This window comes from Scardinius erythrophthalmus (genome assembly GCF_964197995.2).
Source record: "Scardinius erythrophthalmus genome assembly, chromosome: 14".
NCBI classification, from domain to species: domain Eukaryota; kingdom Metazoa; phylum Chordata; class Actinopteri; order Cypriniformes; family Leuciscidae; genus Scardinius; species Scardinius erythrophthalmus.
The window spans coordinates 33,084,825-33,103,333 of record NC_138234.1 but is presented as its reverse complement, the minus strand read 5'-3'; the positions used below and the strand labels follow the sequence as shown (position 1 = coordinate 33,103,333).

Below are 18,509 nucleotides of genomic sequence, written 5' to 3'. Positions count from 1 at the left end.
TTGGGCCATGGATGGCCACGAAAACCTCCAAACCCCCGGATGACAGGCTACTCTGGACTCATGCCCCCACCGAAGGACCTCAGGACACAGAGCAGCCAGCACAAACAACCTTCCCATCTCTGGGGAACCGCTGGGACAGGACCGTGCCTCCCCCAACATCATGGCATCCACCTCAACAATGAATTGCCGTTCAGAATCTGGAAGACAAAAAACAGGAACAGAGATAAAACGGGACTTAAGACCATCAAAGGCCTGAGCCTGAGAATTCCATCTGAACAGTACCTTAGGAGAGGTGAGTGCTGTTAAGTGTGCAGCAACCAGGCTTAAGTTCCGGATGAATCGCCTATAGAAGTTAGCGAACCCCAGAAACCACTGCAGCGCCTTCCGGAGAGTCAGGGGTTGGCCATTCAGCCTTACGTTAGCGGGATCGGCTTTGATCGTTGGGGTGTTGAAGGCTGTCTTCCGCTCATCCCCCTCACGTATCCAGATCAAATGGCAGGCATTACGGAGGTCTAGCTTGGTAAAGACACTGGCTCCCTGTAGCAACTCAAAAGCTGATGACATCAGAGGTGGAGGATACCTGTTTCTTGTGATGTCATTTAGACCCCGGTAGTCAATGCAGGGCCGCAAGGAGCCATCCTTCTTAACGACGAAGAGCCCAGCCCCAGCAGGCGAGGAAGAGGGACGGATGAGGCCGGCATTTAAGGATTCCTGAATATACTTGTCCATGGCCTCTCTCTCAGGACCAGATAAGGAATACAGACGACCCTTGGGCAAAGAAATTCCTGGGAGGAGATTGATGGATAATTAAGGATAACAAGTGGGAGGGGAAACACCACAATGATAGCAGAGCACATGGTGAGCTGTTAAAACAAAACCCATGTGCTTAAAAGACAACAAGGCATGCAGACATGGAGACAAAAGACCAAAAAAACACAGCAGATCAGACAGCAGTAATAGTATAGGCCTATTTATAAAGCAATGTTAATCGACAGCCTTTGTCACTGTTTTGAATACTATAAAATAATATACTGTCTGTCTCATTCTGTCATATCTATGATACATCAGCTCACAAAAGAATGTTATTTCAAACACTCGACTGATGTTATGAAGGAAGTTTGTAGTAAAAACATGTTATCTTTTGTTAGACAACAGGTTTATGAACGCTTCACATTACAAGTTTGGACAGATGTTTGATGCATGTTGCTTTTTCAAATTAACGCTATAATTGACTGAAACTTGCAGTGCTTTCAGAGATGGAGCAGCATTTACTACTGATCACAGAGCTGCTCGTCACTAACATACTTTGCATACATTTATTTCAGCAAGAATGAGGAATCTGCTTTACAGACACACCTGTTTTACACACGTCACTCAAACATAGAAGCAGTAAACTATTTCAACCCAGTTCAGGGAAACAGAAACTGAAGTATTGTTGAGCTGTTGTGTGTTTGTGTCTCTCTAAATTCATGCAGTAAAAATGGCAGAGGCCAGATTTTCTCAGGATGAGTTCATGTGTCCAGTGTGTCTGGATCTCCTGAAGGATCCAGTGACCATCCACTGTGGACACAGTTACTGTAAGATCTGTATTACAGGCCACTGGGATCAGGAGGATGAGAAGAGAGTCTACAGCTGCCCTCAGTGCAGACAGACCTTCAGTCCAAGACCTGCTTTAGGTAAAAACACCATTCTGGCTGAACTGGTGGAGAAACTGGAGAAGACTAAAATTCCTGCTGACTGTTACGCTGGAGCCGGAGATGTGGAGTGTGACGTCTGTACTGGAAGAAAATACAAAGCCGTCAAGTCCTGTCTGGTGTGTCAGGAATCTTACTGTCAAACTCATTTTGACCGTCATGAGGAATATCACTCACGTAAGCCACACAAAGTGATTGATGCCACTGGACGACTGCAGGACATGATCTGCCGTAAACATGATAAAGAGCTAGAAATGTACTGTATCACTGATCAACAATGCATTTGTGTGCTATGTAAGGAGTATGAACATAAAAAACACAAAACTGTATCAGCTGCAGCACAGAGGCCTGAGAAACAGGTATGAATTTAAAGAGATTATTCAAGCAAAATTCTGTCTTCATTTACTCACTGCCAAGCCGTTCTAAACCAGTTTGACATACTTCCGTGGAATGTAAAATATGAAATCAGAATGTCATCTATTCTTCTTAGTCTAAACGTTGATAGTGAATGGGGTACAAGCATTTCAAGCTCCAAAAAGGAGACAAAGGAAGTGTAAAATTAATCTAAACTTAAGGGATTAAAAAAATTAATAAGTGTGCTTATTTGTATTGAATGTGTAGTTTGGGCTACATTTACCTATAAAACTAATGAAATAATGCTGACTCTTTGGTTTTATATTAATTCTTAATCTTTTAAGGAAATTATAAATCTATGGATTAAAGCTACAATATAAACTTACTATGCCAGATCTTTATCCACTTCACCAATTCTGTATTACAGTAACTTTTAAATTACGGTTTTGTGATAGAAGTTTTATGTGACATTTCCTGTTGTTGGTTTGTCCTCTAGACTCAGCTGAAGGAGACTCAGATAAAGCTCCGCCAGAGAATCCAGCAGAGAGAGAAAGATCTTCAGCAACTGAGAGAGGCTATGGCGTCTCATAAGGTGAGTCTGGAGAAGAAGAGAAGTTTATAAAGCCTCAGTTAGGACTAGGTTATTTGTGTTTCCCTAACACTTCCTGTTGACGAATGCGCATGCGTCGCGTCTGAACGCGTTGTTGTCTTTGGAGCTCCATCGATTTGATTTATAATTCTTGATTTTCTCTTTAAACTCACTTACAACGAACATTTTCTACTTTTCCTCAACTCATAGTTACAACGCGGACTGTTGAGCAGTTGCGTCTCAAGCCTATTAGTGATCCAACGCTGGATACTCTTATAGGTTACTCCTGGGGATCACGGCTGAACGCGTCTTCTCCACACTCACTTACAGACAAACATTTTTTTTCGCCTATCGTGCGTCTACTCTACACCCGTACCACTAAAAAGACGGATTATATCCAAGACTTCAGTCATAAATTAGTATTAATATTGATAGCATCACTGGTAGCGTCGTTGCTAACTTACTGTCCATCTGTTAAAATGGCGAACATATCAGATGTAATTTGTCTACCTTTTGGTGCAGGTGAGGACACATTTGAGCTGCACGCGGTGCAGTCTGAGCTGGAAGCTGTTGAGAAACAGATCCACAACCTTTTAGTGAGACAAGCTGAGCTGAGAGACCGGCGTTTAGCTCTTGAAACATAACGTGCCGATGCACACAAATCAGTGATTAACGTTACTAACCCGCTGATTCCGACTTCGTCTACTTCGTGCGTTTCTCAGCATTGGCTCCGAGCGCCCAGGTCACGATCAGCCAGACAGAGGTTCTAAAGAGAAAGACTTCAGGAGCCTGATCGAGACGGTACGTTATATCGCCTGATATAACGATTATTGTGTCAGGACCGCTTCCCACGTACCGACAAGGGCATGAAAAGTTCAGTAGATTATTCGCGCTAAATGAATGGTTAATGTCATGGTGTAATGAGCAGAAACTGCTCTTTGTAAATAATTGGAATCTGTTTTGGGAACGTCCTAGGCTCTTCCGTGCTGATGGCTTACACCCAAGCAGATCTTCTGTCTGATAACATCTCCAAGACGTTAAATACCGTTTGACTAGAAACCAAAAATCCAAATTACAGTCTCTGCTGCACCAACTAAATTGATATACTAGTGTAGAACATTGCATAGACACTGTCTGTGTCTATTCCTCGTTTAGTGAGATCACATAATAAATCTACTGCAGGATCTAGGAAAAATCTAATTGTTATTGAAACAGAAAATCTCAATATTAGTGAACAAAAACAATTTCTAAAGCTAGGTCTTCTAAACATTAGATCCCTCACACCTAAGGCAGTTATTGTAAATGAAATAGTCACAGATAATAGCTTCGATGTACTTTGCCTTACTGAAACCTGGCTTAAACCAAATGATTATTTCGGTCTTAACCCTCTGGGGTCTGAGGGGTTTTCTGGTCCTGGAGGTGTTCTGACATGCTCTGACATTTGTGCTTATTTCTGTTACTTGTGACATTTTCATGGCTAAAATCTGATTACACTGTATTCAGCGCAAACTCTGCTGCAATAATATATCAGCAGCAAGTATATAAAAGTTTGTAGTTTTGAGATAATAACATTTATGTGTGGTTTGTGAAAAAAAATTGTCACTGAAATAAGCTTATGAAACCCATACTGATTATTTCTTCACAAGACTTTTGAAAATTGTATCACGTAGCCTAGAATATTTGCTCCAAAACTATGTGAAAATCATCCTGACTGCTCATTCAGATAAGACAATATATTGATTTAAAATGTGTAAGACGTGTTTTGTGTGATAAAGCTTTATGCAAGAGGAGTGGACATCTCATTAATATGTAAGCTATTCACACCTGATAAAGACAAAGACACTCCCTAATAGCCCTATTAGGAGCCATCAGGCCCTATCATTCTGAGCAACCTTGCACAAAGAATGAGGAGATTTAAAAAACAATGGCTTTTTAATTATTTTTAATTTATTTACAACACAACATAATCCAAAGATACACAAATGACAAAAAAAAAAACACATTATTTAACACACTGAACTAAAGACAGAGACTTGAACTGTCACACACCTTTGTGCCATTCCTGAAACATAGTACATACCTTTCATTTCCATGGTGTTTGATTTTTCACTTAAGCATGTTCATGTATGGAGACTTATGTGAATGTTGAAGTCAGCAGGACTTATTCAGTGGCATCTTGTTACTCTAAAAACAACAACAACAACAAAACGGCTGTGAACATGCTGATATCAAGAGAAATTATGCTGCACAATTTGGGGAATACATTTTAGATTTTTCAGGTTAAAATAGCTTTTTAAAATGTACAGAACACACACACACACACACACACACACACACACACACACACACACACACACACACACACACACACACACATATATATATTAGCCTACTTTTACCATGCTGTGTTTTATTATATAAAAACATCCTCATGTCGAACATGTATACAAGCACTGAAAGGTTGCCTACCATTCTAGTTCACATTTCATGTTTCTGTCTATATATACATGTACATATATGACATTAGGCGTAGTTCATGTTTTTAACTAATTTCATAACATACATTTTAATCTGGCACGACCAGTTTAACATGCCTTACCTTAAAAATCGTCTCATCTTCAAATTGCGTTCTTCTGTGGTAAATCTGAGGTAAATTCAAGGTAAACAGCATAGCACAGCACAGCTTACAGTCTTCAAAACTCTCGATGAAAAGCAGAGAGGAGTAAGGCCTAGTCCACATGGACACGGGTATTTTTATAACCGGAGTTTTCCCTCCTGCGTTTTAAAAAAAAATCCCGTCCACACATGCTCGGTTTAAAAGAAATCTCCGCCTACATGAAAACGCAAAAAACACGCTATCACGCGCTGTCAAGAGCATGCCACACCAGCAGGCGGCGATCGTAAAGCCACGTTGGCCAATCAGAAGCCTGAATCAGAATCAAAAACCCCGGTTTTACTGTCTACACGACAACACTGCAACCGGCGTTTCTGAAAATCCTCACCCTGGCAGGGGTTTTCAAAAATGTTCGGTTTCAGTGACCTGATACTGCGTTTCCGTGTGGACGAACGGCCGAACCGCGTAAAAAAAGTCACGGTTATAAAAATACCCGTGTCCGTGTGGACAAGGCCTAAGTTACGAAGTCTCTGCTTCTTTGTTTTGAGGTGATGAGGGCGTTTACAGGTCTGCGTTTCTCCGCATGGATCATTTGCTGTCAATCGCTCGTGCGCGCGTGGGCGTGTTCAAATTAAATGTAATGAGGGCGCGTTTGAGAAAATGTACATGCCGCTGCTTTCGTATGGATTACTTAAAAATAGAATATTTGTTTTTTATATAATTTACATACTTTAAAAATAGAGATTCATGCGTTAGACATAAATAAAATAGACATGCGTTTCAAGTCTGTGTGACAAACATTCGCTGAGTTACAGGTCATTTTCTGTCGCATTTCAGAATGAGTTTCACATTGAGAGAGACGGCAGAACGCGCATCATGTTTATTTTCTTTGTTTTACGAAAAACACAACATTTTGTTTTTATTATTAGTGTACACAAATAAAAGAAGACATTTAACAGTTTTGAATGATGTACAATACAAGTATGTAAAATCAAAATCAACTGAGTATTTTGCACTGATATAAAAAAAAAAACGAGCAGATCACGCCGGCGTGATTGCCGACCTCAGGGGGTTAATGAGCCTACACCATCAGGATACTCCTATAAGCATGAGCCCCGTCTGATTGGTCGTGGCGGTGGTATTGCAACAATCTATAGAGATATTCTTAATGTTACCCAGAAAACAGGTGACAAGTTTAATTCGTTTGAAGTACTTGTACTAAATGTTACGCTCTCAGATGTAAGAAAAACATCCCTATTATCTTTAGCTTTGGCTACAGTATATAGACCGCCAGGGCCTTACGCTGATTTCCTAAAAGAGTTTGCAGATTTTCTCTCAGATCTATTGGTCAATGTCGATAAAGCATTAATTGTTGGAGATTTTAATATACACGTAGATAATTCAAATGATGCGTTTACGGATTTATTAAACTCCTTTGGGGTCAAGCAAAACATCACTGGTCCCACTCATCGTCTTAATCATACACTCGATTTAATTATATCATATGGAACCAATCCAACCGATATAGTTATTATACCGCAAAGTGATGATGTTACTGACCATTACATGGTAACTTGCATATTACGTACTGCTGTAATATGTCATGCTGCGCCGTGTTATCGACCAGGCAGAACAATCCTCCCATCTACCATAGATTATTTCTCAAATTGCTTATCCGATTTGTTTACGCTGCTGCCTGAACCCAAACAAACAGATGAACTAGAAGAACTTACTAGCACTATGAGCACCATTCTCTCCAGAACATTGGATATTGTTGCACCTGTTAAATTAAAAAAGGTCAGAGAGAAAAGTAAAGCACCATGGTACAACAATACTACGCGTGTTCTAAAGAGAGAAACCTGTAATTTAGAGTGTAAATGGAAACAAGCTAACTTAGAGGTCTTTAGAATGGCGTGGAAAGACAGTATGTCACGTTATAAAAAGGCCCTAAACACGGCCAGGGCTGAGCACCTCCGCAAACTAATAGAAAACAACCAAAACAATCCAAGGTTTTTATTTAACACCGTGGCTAGACTAACAAATAAACATGCGTCACCGGAACAAAATATCCCGTTACAGTTTAGTAGTAATGATTTCATGAACTTCTTCACTGAGAAAATAGAAAACATCAGAACCACAATTGTAAACGTTCAATCTTCAATCGCGCCTTATAACTCAGTCTCGATTATCACCCCGCAAGAACAATTACAGTGCTTTACAACTATAGAGCAAAAGAGTTAAATAAACTTATCACTTCATATAAAACAACAACATGTTTATTAGATCCTATACCAACCTAACTACTGAAAGAAGTGTTACCTATAGTGGAAGAGCCTCTCCTCAATATTATTACCTCATCTCTATCTTTAGGTCATGTTCCAAGAACATTTAAATTGGCAGTTATAAAACCTCTCATTAAGAAACCACAATTAGACCTAAATAACCTAGCAATTTATAGACCAATTTCAAATCTTCCATTTACGTCTAAAATATTAGAAAAAGTTGTGTCCGCTCAACTGGGCTCTTTCTTGCAAGAAAATGACATCTATGAAAAGTTTCAGTCTGGATTCAGGCCGCACCATAGCACTGAAACTGTGCTTGTTTAAATCACAAATGATTTACTTTTAGCTTCTGACCAAGGCTGTATCTCAATATTAGTTTTACTTGATCTTAGTGCTGCGTTCGATACTATAGATCACACAATACTCTTAGATCGACTACAAAATTATACTGGTGTTCAAGGACAATCATTAAGCTGGTTCAGATCATACTTATCTGACCGCTATCATTTTGTCTATTTAAATGGAGAAAAATCGACCATAACTCCAGTAAACTATGGAGTGCCGCAAGGATCTGTGTTAGGCCCTCTATTATTCTCAATATATATGATGCCACTAGCAGGGAACTACACTAACCTTTTCCACTGGTGGCACTTGCACTACTAACTTTTTCAGTTACTGGCGCAAAACATGATTTGGTCGCACAAATTGTTTATAGTAAGCCGCTCTGGATAATAATGAACAATAATGAAACTGTATTGCATACAGATGTGCTTTTTATTTTACTTGCCATCTTTTAAACCACATGCCTTCTTGTTTTTTTTTTCTTTAACATTAGTTGGGATAGATTTACTGCAATAGAAAATACAGTACACAATAAAGTGCCAAATGGATTTCATCATGCTATGGTTGGCACAGATGGGCAGACTCCTGAACTCTTAAGTAGTGATGCACCGATGTTAAAAGTGTGGCCGATATCGATAATAACCGGTATTAATTTTGCTGTTATGGCCGATATCGATATTTCTGTATAGAAAACAAATTTACTGATAATCAAATAAAGAGATATTTTCCAAAACACTTTTTTTTTTACTTTAGAAATGACTTATGTTGGGCACCTTTACCTGTGTGCAAAATACTGTATGTCACACATAGGACACACATGCATTATATTGCATTGCATTGCATATAATGTGTGCTGGTCAACTTGTCTAAAATTAAGAACCCCCTAGAAAACAGTAAAAAAAAAAAAAAAGAAGAAGAAAAACAGGTGTACAATAAAGATAGGCTACTTAATTTATTATTCCAATAACCAAAAGAGCTTCTATTTGTGACGTGCTGTCTTTGCATTTGAACATTGCACATTTTAAACAGGACAGGCATTAGCTGCATAAATGTTAGCCAATACAAACATATATATAGATAATATACATACAATATATATTTAACACATTGTATACAATATATACAATATAATATATATACAAACATAACAGTTTACAATGAATAAACAGGAGTCCAATAATAGCGTAACGAATCACGTATTCTAAAAATATCAAGTAGGATAAGTTTGACGAATCCGACATATAAAGAGGGCTGTGTTGTAAAACGTCCGTCATTTAATGAATTTTAAAAACACAGATGGATAATACAATATGCTTTCCGACATTTTGACAGAAAAAAACCCAAGCAAGAACAAAATTTAAACTATAGCCGTCAATTTTCATTTTACAATTATCTTCTCTCTCTGTGTGCGCGCGTCCGTATTTGTGTGTGAGAGAGAGAGAGCTCGCGAGTCGCGCAGATACAATGGTATGTTTTAATCTAAGTAACGGTCGCGGGGCTGAAGCCAACTTATGTGTTGAATGCTCAGAGCACGTTATAAAACGTATTTTTAAAATACACATTTCTGTTTTAATAAATGCTCATAGTAAATCAGAGCATATATTGCCTAAAACATAGGTACAAAAATAATCAGTGATACATTTGCGACCCATTAAAAATTTTGGTCGCAATGGCATTTCAAAAGGTCGCATATGCGACCATTTTGGTCGCAGTGTAGTTCCCTGACTTGGAAATATTATAAGGAAACATGGAATTAGTTTCCATTGTTATGCTGATGACACTCAAATATATTTTTCATCACGGCCGGATGAAAACGCTAAATTATCCAAATTGACAGAGTGTGTTAAATAGAGGTCGACCGATAGTGGATTTTACCGATAACGATAGCTAGGTTGGGCCATACTTGCCGATAACCGATTAATGAACCGATAGTTTTTAAAATTGATACTGGATAAAAACAAATTGCACCTTGATCATTCATGTTAGTTTGATGGTTAACAAATTGTAAACAAATAAAAACCTTAATTTAAAAATGTATTAGTACATGTTAATTAACAAACAAACAATGAACAATCCTTATACAGCAGTTATTAACCATAGTTAATGTTACATATGGAATTTTATTGTAAGTGTTATCATTTCATATAAATCCAAACAGTCATGCTTAAAGATGGCCAACTTTAAATATCTACAACGCCAGAGCATTGAAATGACATAAATATTACATGTATAGTCTCACACTTTTGCTTCTATTTTATAAACACTTGATGATTATCTAATCAAAATAACAAAATACATATTAAAGTGATGATGGAAAAAATAACCGAAATCGAATGCTTTTCTGATTTATGTTTCTGTCGGCTGTATGAACATATCAGTTTGCTATCTTACATCTCTAGCTTTAAATATGCAACTTCTCTGCATATTAAATGCATAAAAGTGACTAGCTGGATATAAACTAATGCAAATAGATGTTAACAATTGTGACATTAAACATTCGGTTCGGACTTAGTTTATTTTTGTCAGTGTTTTAACCACTTGAGGTACTGGTACTAATGTTAGCGTCCTCTCAGCCTCGAAGGCAAACAAACAAACTGTTGTGCTGTTCTTTCTCTACTAATGCAGCATTTAGTCAACAAATTAATCGCTTTATAATGATATGAAAAAATACCTTTTAGCTGTTGGTGGTTTAAACGCGCATCTGAGCGCTCTCCACGCAGCGTGTGCTCTCAGTGCAGCACGCAGAATCACGTGTGGAAATAAACAACACGAGGCATCAGAGAAAGTTTTTATTACACCTCTAGAGGCCGCTCTTGTACTGCATGATGCCAGCAGAGCCTTCTCAGCTCTCTGACTGTGTAATGAATGACAGCGCGCGCTTCTCAGCCGCTCCAGCAACGGACGCAACCAGGAAAAACTATCGGTATGTATTTTTGCCGATAACGATATTTCCACCAATCAACTATCGGTGCCGATTAATCGGCAAAAACGATGAATCGGTCGACCTCTAGTGTTAAAGATATAAAAGATTGGATGACACGTAATTTTCTTTTATTAAATCCAGAGAAGACAGAGGTAATACTTATCGGTTCAAAAAACCACCCACAAAACCTCTTATTCCACAATACAATACAATTTTAACATAGTAGGATGCCCTGTTACTTTATCCTCTACAGTAAAAGACCTGGGTGTTATATTAGATTGCAACCTGTCTTTTGAAAATCATATTTCATATGTTACAAAAACACCCTTCTTCCACCTTAGAAACATTGCTAAGCTACGTAATATGCTATTAGTTTCTGATGCAGAAAAGTTAGTTCATGCATTCATGACCTCGATACTAGATTACTGTAATGCTTTATTAGCTGGTTGTCCTGCATCCTCAATAAACAAGCTATAGTTAGTCCAAAATGCAGCCGCTAGAGTTCTTACTAAATCAAGAAAATATGATCATATAACACAGATTTTAATATCACTACATTGGTTACCTATAAAGTCCCGTATTAACTACAAGGTATTGCTACTGACTTATAAAGCCCTAAAGGGCTTAGCTCCAGTCTATTTAAAGGATCTTCTATCGCCCTACAATCCATAGCGCTCTTTAAGATCACTTAATTCGAGGTGTTTGGTCATACCTAGGATATCCAGATCCACCAAAGGAGGGAAAGCATTTTCACATTTAGCTCCAAAATTCTGGAATAGCCTTCCTGATACTGTTCATTGCTCAGACTCGCTTTCCCAGTTTAAAACTAGATTAAAGACGCATCTCTTCAAGTCAAGTCAAGTGTATTTGTATAGCGCTTTTCACAATACAGATTGTAACAAAGCAGCTTCACAGTATTAAATTAAAATGATACAACAAGGTTTGTTTCTAATGGAATTTATTGATTGATAAAATTAAAAATGAAATATCCCCAAAATATCCCCAACTGAGCAAGCCAAAGGCAACAGCCAGGCATTCATATAATATTTTTAATCTTACAGTTAAATCCGGTCTATAGTTCATAAACGCCAGAGGAGAACTGGCCCCCGACTGAGCCTGGGTTCTCCCAAGGTTTTTTTTTTCTCCATTAGGTCACCTGATGGAGTTTTTCGGTTCCTTGCCACTGTTGCCTTTGGCTTGCTCAGTTGGGGATATTTTGGGGATATTTCATTTTTAATTTTATCAATCAATAAATTCCATTCGAAACAAACCTTGTTGTATTATTTTAATTTAATACTGTGAAGCTGCTTTGATACAATCTGTATTGTGAAAAGCACTATACAAATACACTTGACTTGACTTGACTTGACTCTCCTCCTACAATCCCACTGAACTCACTGTGTGATTGTGATGTGTGTGTAACAGCGCTCTGCACAGACAGCAGTGGAGGACAGTGAGAGGATCTTTACTGAGCTCATCCGCTCCTTAGAGAGAAGCCGCTCTGAGGCGACACAGCGGATCAGAGATCAGGAAAAGGATGCAGTGAGTCGAGCTGAAGGACGACTGGAGCGACTGGAGCAGGAGATCAATGATCTGAGGAGGAAAGACGCTGAGCTGGAGCAGCTTTCACACACACAAGATCACATCCATTTCCTCCAGGTAACAGAGATCTAGACAAACAGGATAATAGTGGACTAACTTTAACCATATTTCAAAGATGATAGAATTTAAAGATGTAATTAAATCCTACTGAAGTGACTGAAAAACACTCAAGTTCAGCTACTTGCATTTAATGTAAATTTGTATTATAATACATTCAAATAATTGCAAATAACATTCAATTAAGTGTACGAAAACATTATTCAATCTGCACTTGAGTATAACTTGTTTAAGTATATTGTTTCCATAATAAGTATATTTTAAAAGTGTGCTAAAAGTGTACTGGCAAAAAATACAATTTGTATCATTAATGCCACATAATGAATATTATAAGAAAGTCTCTGATTGTGTGAAAGTGCTGGATTGAGCTGAATTACTGAAGATAAATCAAGTCAACAAGAGCTGCACAGATAAGATAAGATAAGAAAGATAAGAAAAACCTTTATTTGTCCCACAATGGGGAAATTACGGTTTGCAACAGTAGAGACAGGACAGAAATAGATAAATATACAATTAAAAGATCAGGGCACATAAGTCAGGTATAGCACACTATATGGGACATGTAATGTAAATATAAATATAAAAATAATAAAATAAAATAAAATAGTCCAAAGTCAACAGCGTTCGTTGTACAGTCTGACGGCCGCTGGTAGGAAAGACCTGCGGTATCTCTCCCTCACACAGCGGGGATGGCGCAGCCTGTCACTGAAGTTACTCTCCAGGGTTGACAGAGTATAGTGCAATGGGTGGGACTCATGGGTCAGCATAGCTGTCAATTTAGCCAGGATCCTTCTGTCTCCTACCTCTCTCACTGAGTCCAGCGGACAGCCCAGGACAGAGCTAGATTTCTTGATCACCTTGTCCAACTTTTTTATGTCCCTCTCAGTAATGCTGCTGCTCCAGCAAGCCACAGCATAGAGGATGGCTGACGCCACCACAGAGTCATAAAAAGTCTTAAGGAGAGGCCCTGTCACTCCAAAGGACCTCAGCCTCCTCAGGAAGTACAGCCTGCTCTGACCCCTCTTATACAGAGCATTAGTGTTATGAGTCCAGTCTAGCTTGTTATTTAAGTGAACACCCAAGTACTTATAAGTGTCCACTCTATCAATATCCCTTCCCTGGATGTTCACCAAGGGGGGGAGAGCAGGCCGCCGTCTACGAAAGTCGACCACCATCTCTCTGGTCTTCCCCGCGTTGATCCGGAGGTGATTTAGCTGACACCAGTCCACAAAGTTCTGTATCAGTCCTCTGTACTCTGCATCATCATCCTCAATGATGAGGCCAACAATGGCAGAGTCATCAGAGAACTTCTGCAGAACACATCTGTCCGAGTTGTGTCTGAAGTCTGCCGTATAGAGGGTGAAGAGGAAGGGGGCCAGCACAGTTCCCTGGGGGACACCCGTACTACACATGAGATGGTCAGACACGCCGTCACGTGCTCTCACAAACTGTGGCCGGTTCGTGAGATAGTTCAAAACCCACTGTGACAGCAGGTGGTCCACACCAGTCCTCTCCAGCTTGTCCTTCAGAAGCATCGGCTGGATGGTATTAAAAGCGCTCGAGAAATCAAAAAACATGATTCTTACAGTGCTGCCGGGCTTTTCCAGGTGGGCGAGGGCATGATGCTGCAGAAAGATGACAGCGTCCTCCACCCCGATGTTGGGCCTGTAGGCAAACTGTAGTGGGTCCATGGAGGGGCTAACTGTGGAGCGGAGATGTTGCAGGACCAATCTCTCCAGCGTCTTCATCAGGTGGGATGTAAGAGCCACTGGCCTGAAGCTGTTGAGATCTTTAGGGTGCGATGTTTTTGGCACCAGGTCCACACAGGACGTTTTCCACAACTGTGGTACCACTCCCAGTTTCAGGCTCAGGTTGAAGATCCTCTCCATAACTCCGCTCAGCTGGTCTGCACAGGACTTCAGGAGCCTGGAGCTGATACCATCAGGACCTGCTGCTTTCCTCCCCTTAATTTTCCTTAGCGCCTGTCTCACCTGTACTGCTGTAAAGGACAGGGGTAGGCAGGGCGGATCATTGCTAGGGATGTGAGAAAGTCCATCTTGTCCCGGTGGTGTGGGGATGAGATGCAGTTGTGTGGGGGGAGGCGTGGGGGGAGGGATGACTGGCTGATAAAACCTGTTGAAGTGATGGTTCAGATCATTCAGCCACTTAAGGTCCCCCTCGACCTGTGTGGGGGGTGATTTAAAACCTGAGATGGTCTTCAAGCTACTCCACACCCCCCTAATGTCTCTCTGTTCCAGCTGTCTCTTGAAACAGGCCTTCCCCTCTCTGATCTTCCTCCTCAGCCTCTTCTGTACAACCTTCAGCTCAGCTTTGTCCCCCAATCTAAAAACTCTCCTCTTCTCCTTTAAGAGAGCTTTAATATCAGGGGTAATCCACGGCTTGTTGTTTGAGAAGCACCGTACCGTCCTGGTGGACACAGTGTTCTCGTAGCAAAAATTAATATAGTCCGTAATACAGTCTGTAAGTGCGTTGATATCCTCCCCATGTGGGTCACAGAGCTCTGACCACATAGTGGTATCAAAACAGTGTTTAAGAGCCTCCTCACTCTCTGCAGTCCAGCTCCTCACTGTTCGTGGCACCACAGGCTCCCTGTATACAATAGGCGTATACACCGGCTGAAGATGGACCATATTGTGATCAGCTTTCTCTATGGGGGGGAGAAGAGTCACAATGTATGCCTCCATGATGTTAGCAAAGAGCAAGTCCAATGTTTTATTGTCTCTGGTTGGGCAGGTGACATACTGGGTGAATGTGGACAGCACAGGTGAGGGAGAAACATGATTAAAATCTCCAGAGATCAGGAAGAGGACATGTGGATGCTGTGTCTGGAGCCTGTTGGTGACTGAGTGCAGGACATCCGTTGCTGTCTCAGCATGTGCAGAAGGAGGCACGTACACTGCTATCACAATGACATGTGAAAACTCACGTGGCAGATAATATGGTCGCATGCTAACAGCAAACAATTCAATGTCCCGACTACAGAATCGCTCCTTAATCGTGCAATGTTCAGGTTTACACCATCTTTCATTCACATACACGGCCAGACCTCCTCCCCGCTTCTTACCGCTGTCAGCCGTCCTGTCCGCTCGTAGGAGATGAAAATTATCCATGATAACAGCAGAATCCGGGATGTTTGGTGTCAGCCAGCTCTCAGAGAAGATAAGTAAGCAGCTGTCCTTATACTCTCGCTGATATCGTGTTAGCGCTGAGAGCTCATCTGTCTTATTAGAAATGGACCTGAGATTACCCATAGTGACAGAGGGGACTGCAGGTCTAAAACGCCTTTTCTTCTCTCGAAGTTTCTTTCCAGCACGACATCCTCGGCGAGTCCTGTATAACAACTCCGGGGGTATCACATGTCTGTCTCTGATGATCTCCGCTGCGCGCCACAGCGCTAACAGCTGATGCCGTATGTAAACAATGCGTGTCCCAACTCCGACAGTCATTGTTCCATAAATGGGTAAAAAGTGCTATAATCCTAAAACGTATGTAAGTCCAAAGAAAGTTAACATTAAAAAGTCTCTACAAAATAATTTACAAAAGAAAACATAAAAGAAAAGAAACGAGAGAAGAAAGGAGGAAGTGTTGCAACCAGCTGCTACTTCCTGCAGCGCCGGACCAAATGAGATTTGATAGTAGTGCAGGTTATTGAGTGAAGTGTGGAGCTGATGAGTTTTGATTTCTGTTTTCTACAGAGTTTCCAGTCTCTCTCAGCACCTCCTGAATCTACAGATGTAAATGACGTTCCCTTCAGTTCTCTCTCTTCTTTTGATGGCGTGAGAGAATCTGTCCGTCAGCTGAAAGTCAAACTGGAGGATTTCTGCAAAGAGGAGCTCAAGAAGATCTCTGACAGAGGTAAAGTCCTGGGCCTCGTTCATAAACACGTGCGTAGAATGATCCGAAATGTGAATGTTCAACAATTTAAGGAATGTTACTATAATTTATAAAACATCCATATGGACAATCATTTTTCGTAAAGTTCATAAATGCATCACAGTTCAGCTAAAATTCAAGTCCATAGTGAAGAAGTGCATCAACTTCACCTACAGAGCGGCCACAAAAATCCCTGGATGGTTCAGAGGTTTGGCACTCATCATCATGGACAAGCATATTTACATATATTAATGTAGGATGAAATCTATGGAATTTATGATAAAATCCAAGATATGTGTTTTATAAATGAGGCCCCTGGAGATTCATTTGCTCTCAGAAATGAGTCCAACATCGTCTAATATCATGAAGAACATCACATTAGAAATGTATAGAGATGGATGAATGTTATCTTTTCATTTCTCTTCACACTGTTCATGTCTGTTTATTTCCACAGTCACATTCACCAACATTAATCCCAGAACCAGGAACGACTTCCTACAATGTAAGTCAAGAAAACTAACAGACAAAATCACTGAGTGTGTTCATGTTCTTCCTGTAGAAGCTGAAAGAAATCATGATTTATGAGTTTAATAATTGGTCATTTAAATGATTATCAGCTGTACTGAGACACTGCTGATACACTGAATATTAAGTTATGAAGAGTTCTGGGGCCGTATTCACAAAGAATTTTAAGGCTAAAAGTAGTTCCTAACTGGCGAATTTAGGAGCAACTCCTAAAAATAATGGGCGTGACACTCGTAACTTTAGGACTCCTAATTGTTTTGACTAAGAGTAATTCACAAAGCATTTTAGCCCTAAAAGTAGCACCTAAGTCTGGGACAGCTTAAAAGAAGTCGAGAGGACTCCTAACTCACTAAGACCTATCCACAAACCGCTTCTTGTGGCATTTCACGTTGCGATGTTTTGTAATGCGTAGCGGCGGCTACAGGAGCTTCCAATCGCGAGGGAACAATTTTGCATTGTAGGCATAACTAGGGATGCAATAACGCCACCAACAACAACCAAAACTAGGCTACTCATTGCATGTAAACTGTAACGTTTCATTGTAAATCAAATTAAAATTTTCTTCTCTTTGCAAACGTAAGGCAGAGGCATATAGTGACAATTCAATAATGTTGCAAAGATATTGCATCAATCAATATGTTTCATTAGGCTACTAGGCAATTTGTTTTGCCTTACTCTTTATTCATTTAGGCTATTTATTCATTTATTCATCATCTTCCATCCTTCACACTACTTGTGTAGCGCACGCATTCTCAGACCTGTCACCTGTCACTCATCATCGTAGGGGAGGTGTTTGGAATCATTCCTGCGTTAAACTCATCAGCCAATCAAGGTGGTCACTTCAGTCAAGCTCGTGCATGAGTAATGACGTCATCCATAGCAACGAGGACTCACTCTTAGTTTAGGAGTTGTCATTTTTATTTACTAAGAGTAGGTCTGAAAGGCGTTGTGAATAACTTTTAAGAGAAAACTCCTAGCTAAAATCTTTTAGTGCGATTTAGGAGTACTCATTGTGGTAAGATAAAATGCTTTGTGAATACGGCCCCTGATACATTAAAAGATCAGACAGATTCATAATTCCTGATTCTGATGTGTTTTCTCTTCATCAGATTCTCGTCGGCTCACTTTGGATCTGAACACAGTGCATAAACGCCTCAGTCTGTCTGAGAGGAACAGAGTGATTACTTACACTGACACAGTCCAGCCGTATCCTGATCATCCCGACAGATTTGATGGATATCTGCAGGTGTTGTGTAGAGAGAGTGTGAGTGGACGCTGTTACTGGGAGATTGAGTGGAGTGGGAATAATGGTGTGTTTATATCAGTGTCATATAAGAGCATCAGCAGGAAGGGAAAGGGTTATGAGTGTGTGTTTGGATATAATGGTCAGTCCTGGAGTTTGATCTGCTCTTCCTCCAGTTACTCATTCAGACATAATAAGATGGAGACTAAACTTCCTGTAAAGTCCATCAGCCGTAGAATAGGAGTGTATGTGGATCACAGTGCAGGAACTCTCTCTTTCTACAGCATCTCTGACACAATGAGCCTCATCCACACAGTCCAGACCACATTCACTCAGCCCCTCTATCCTGGGTTTAGTGTTTTTTTTGGATCATCAGTGAAAGTGTGTTGA

At 40.2% G+C, this 18,509-nt stretch overlaps 1 pseudogene across 1 annotated transcript in view; it reads left to right on the top strand.

Annotated features, from left to right (window-relative positions):
• The window catches only part of LOC308702218, a 38,115-nt pseudogene extending 19,606 nt beyond the window's left edge, over nt 1–18,509 (top strand). The window contains exons 12-19 of the transcript in view: nt 47–292; nt 350–510; nt 1,441–2,053; nt 2,545–2,640; nt 12,224–12,457; nt 16,174–16,333; nt 16,806–16,853; nt 17,986–18,509. The product of the transcript in view is annotated as an uncharacterized misc_RNA (transcript). The remainder of the gene's footprint in view (nt 1–46; nt 293–349; nt 511–1,440; nt 2,054–2,544; nt 2,641–12,223; nt 12,458–16,173; nt 16,334–16,805; nt 16,854–17,985) is intronic.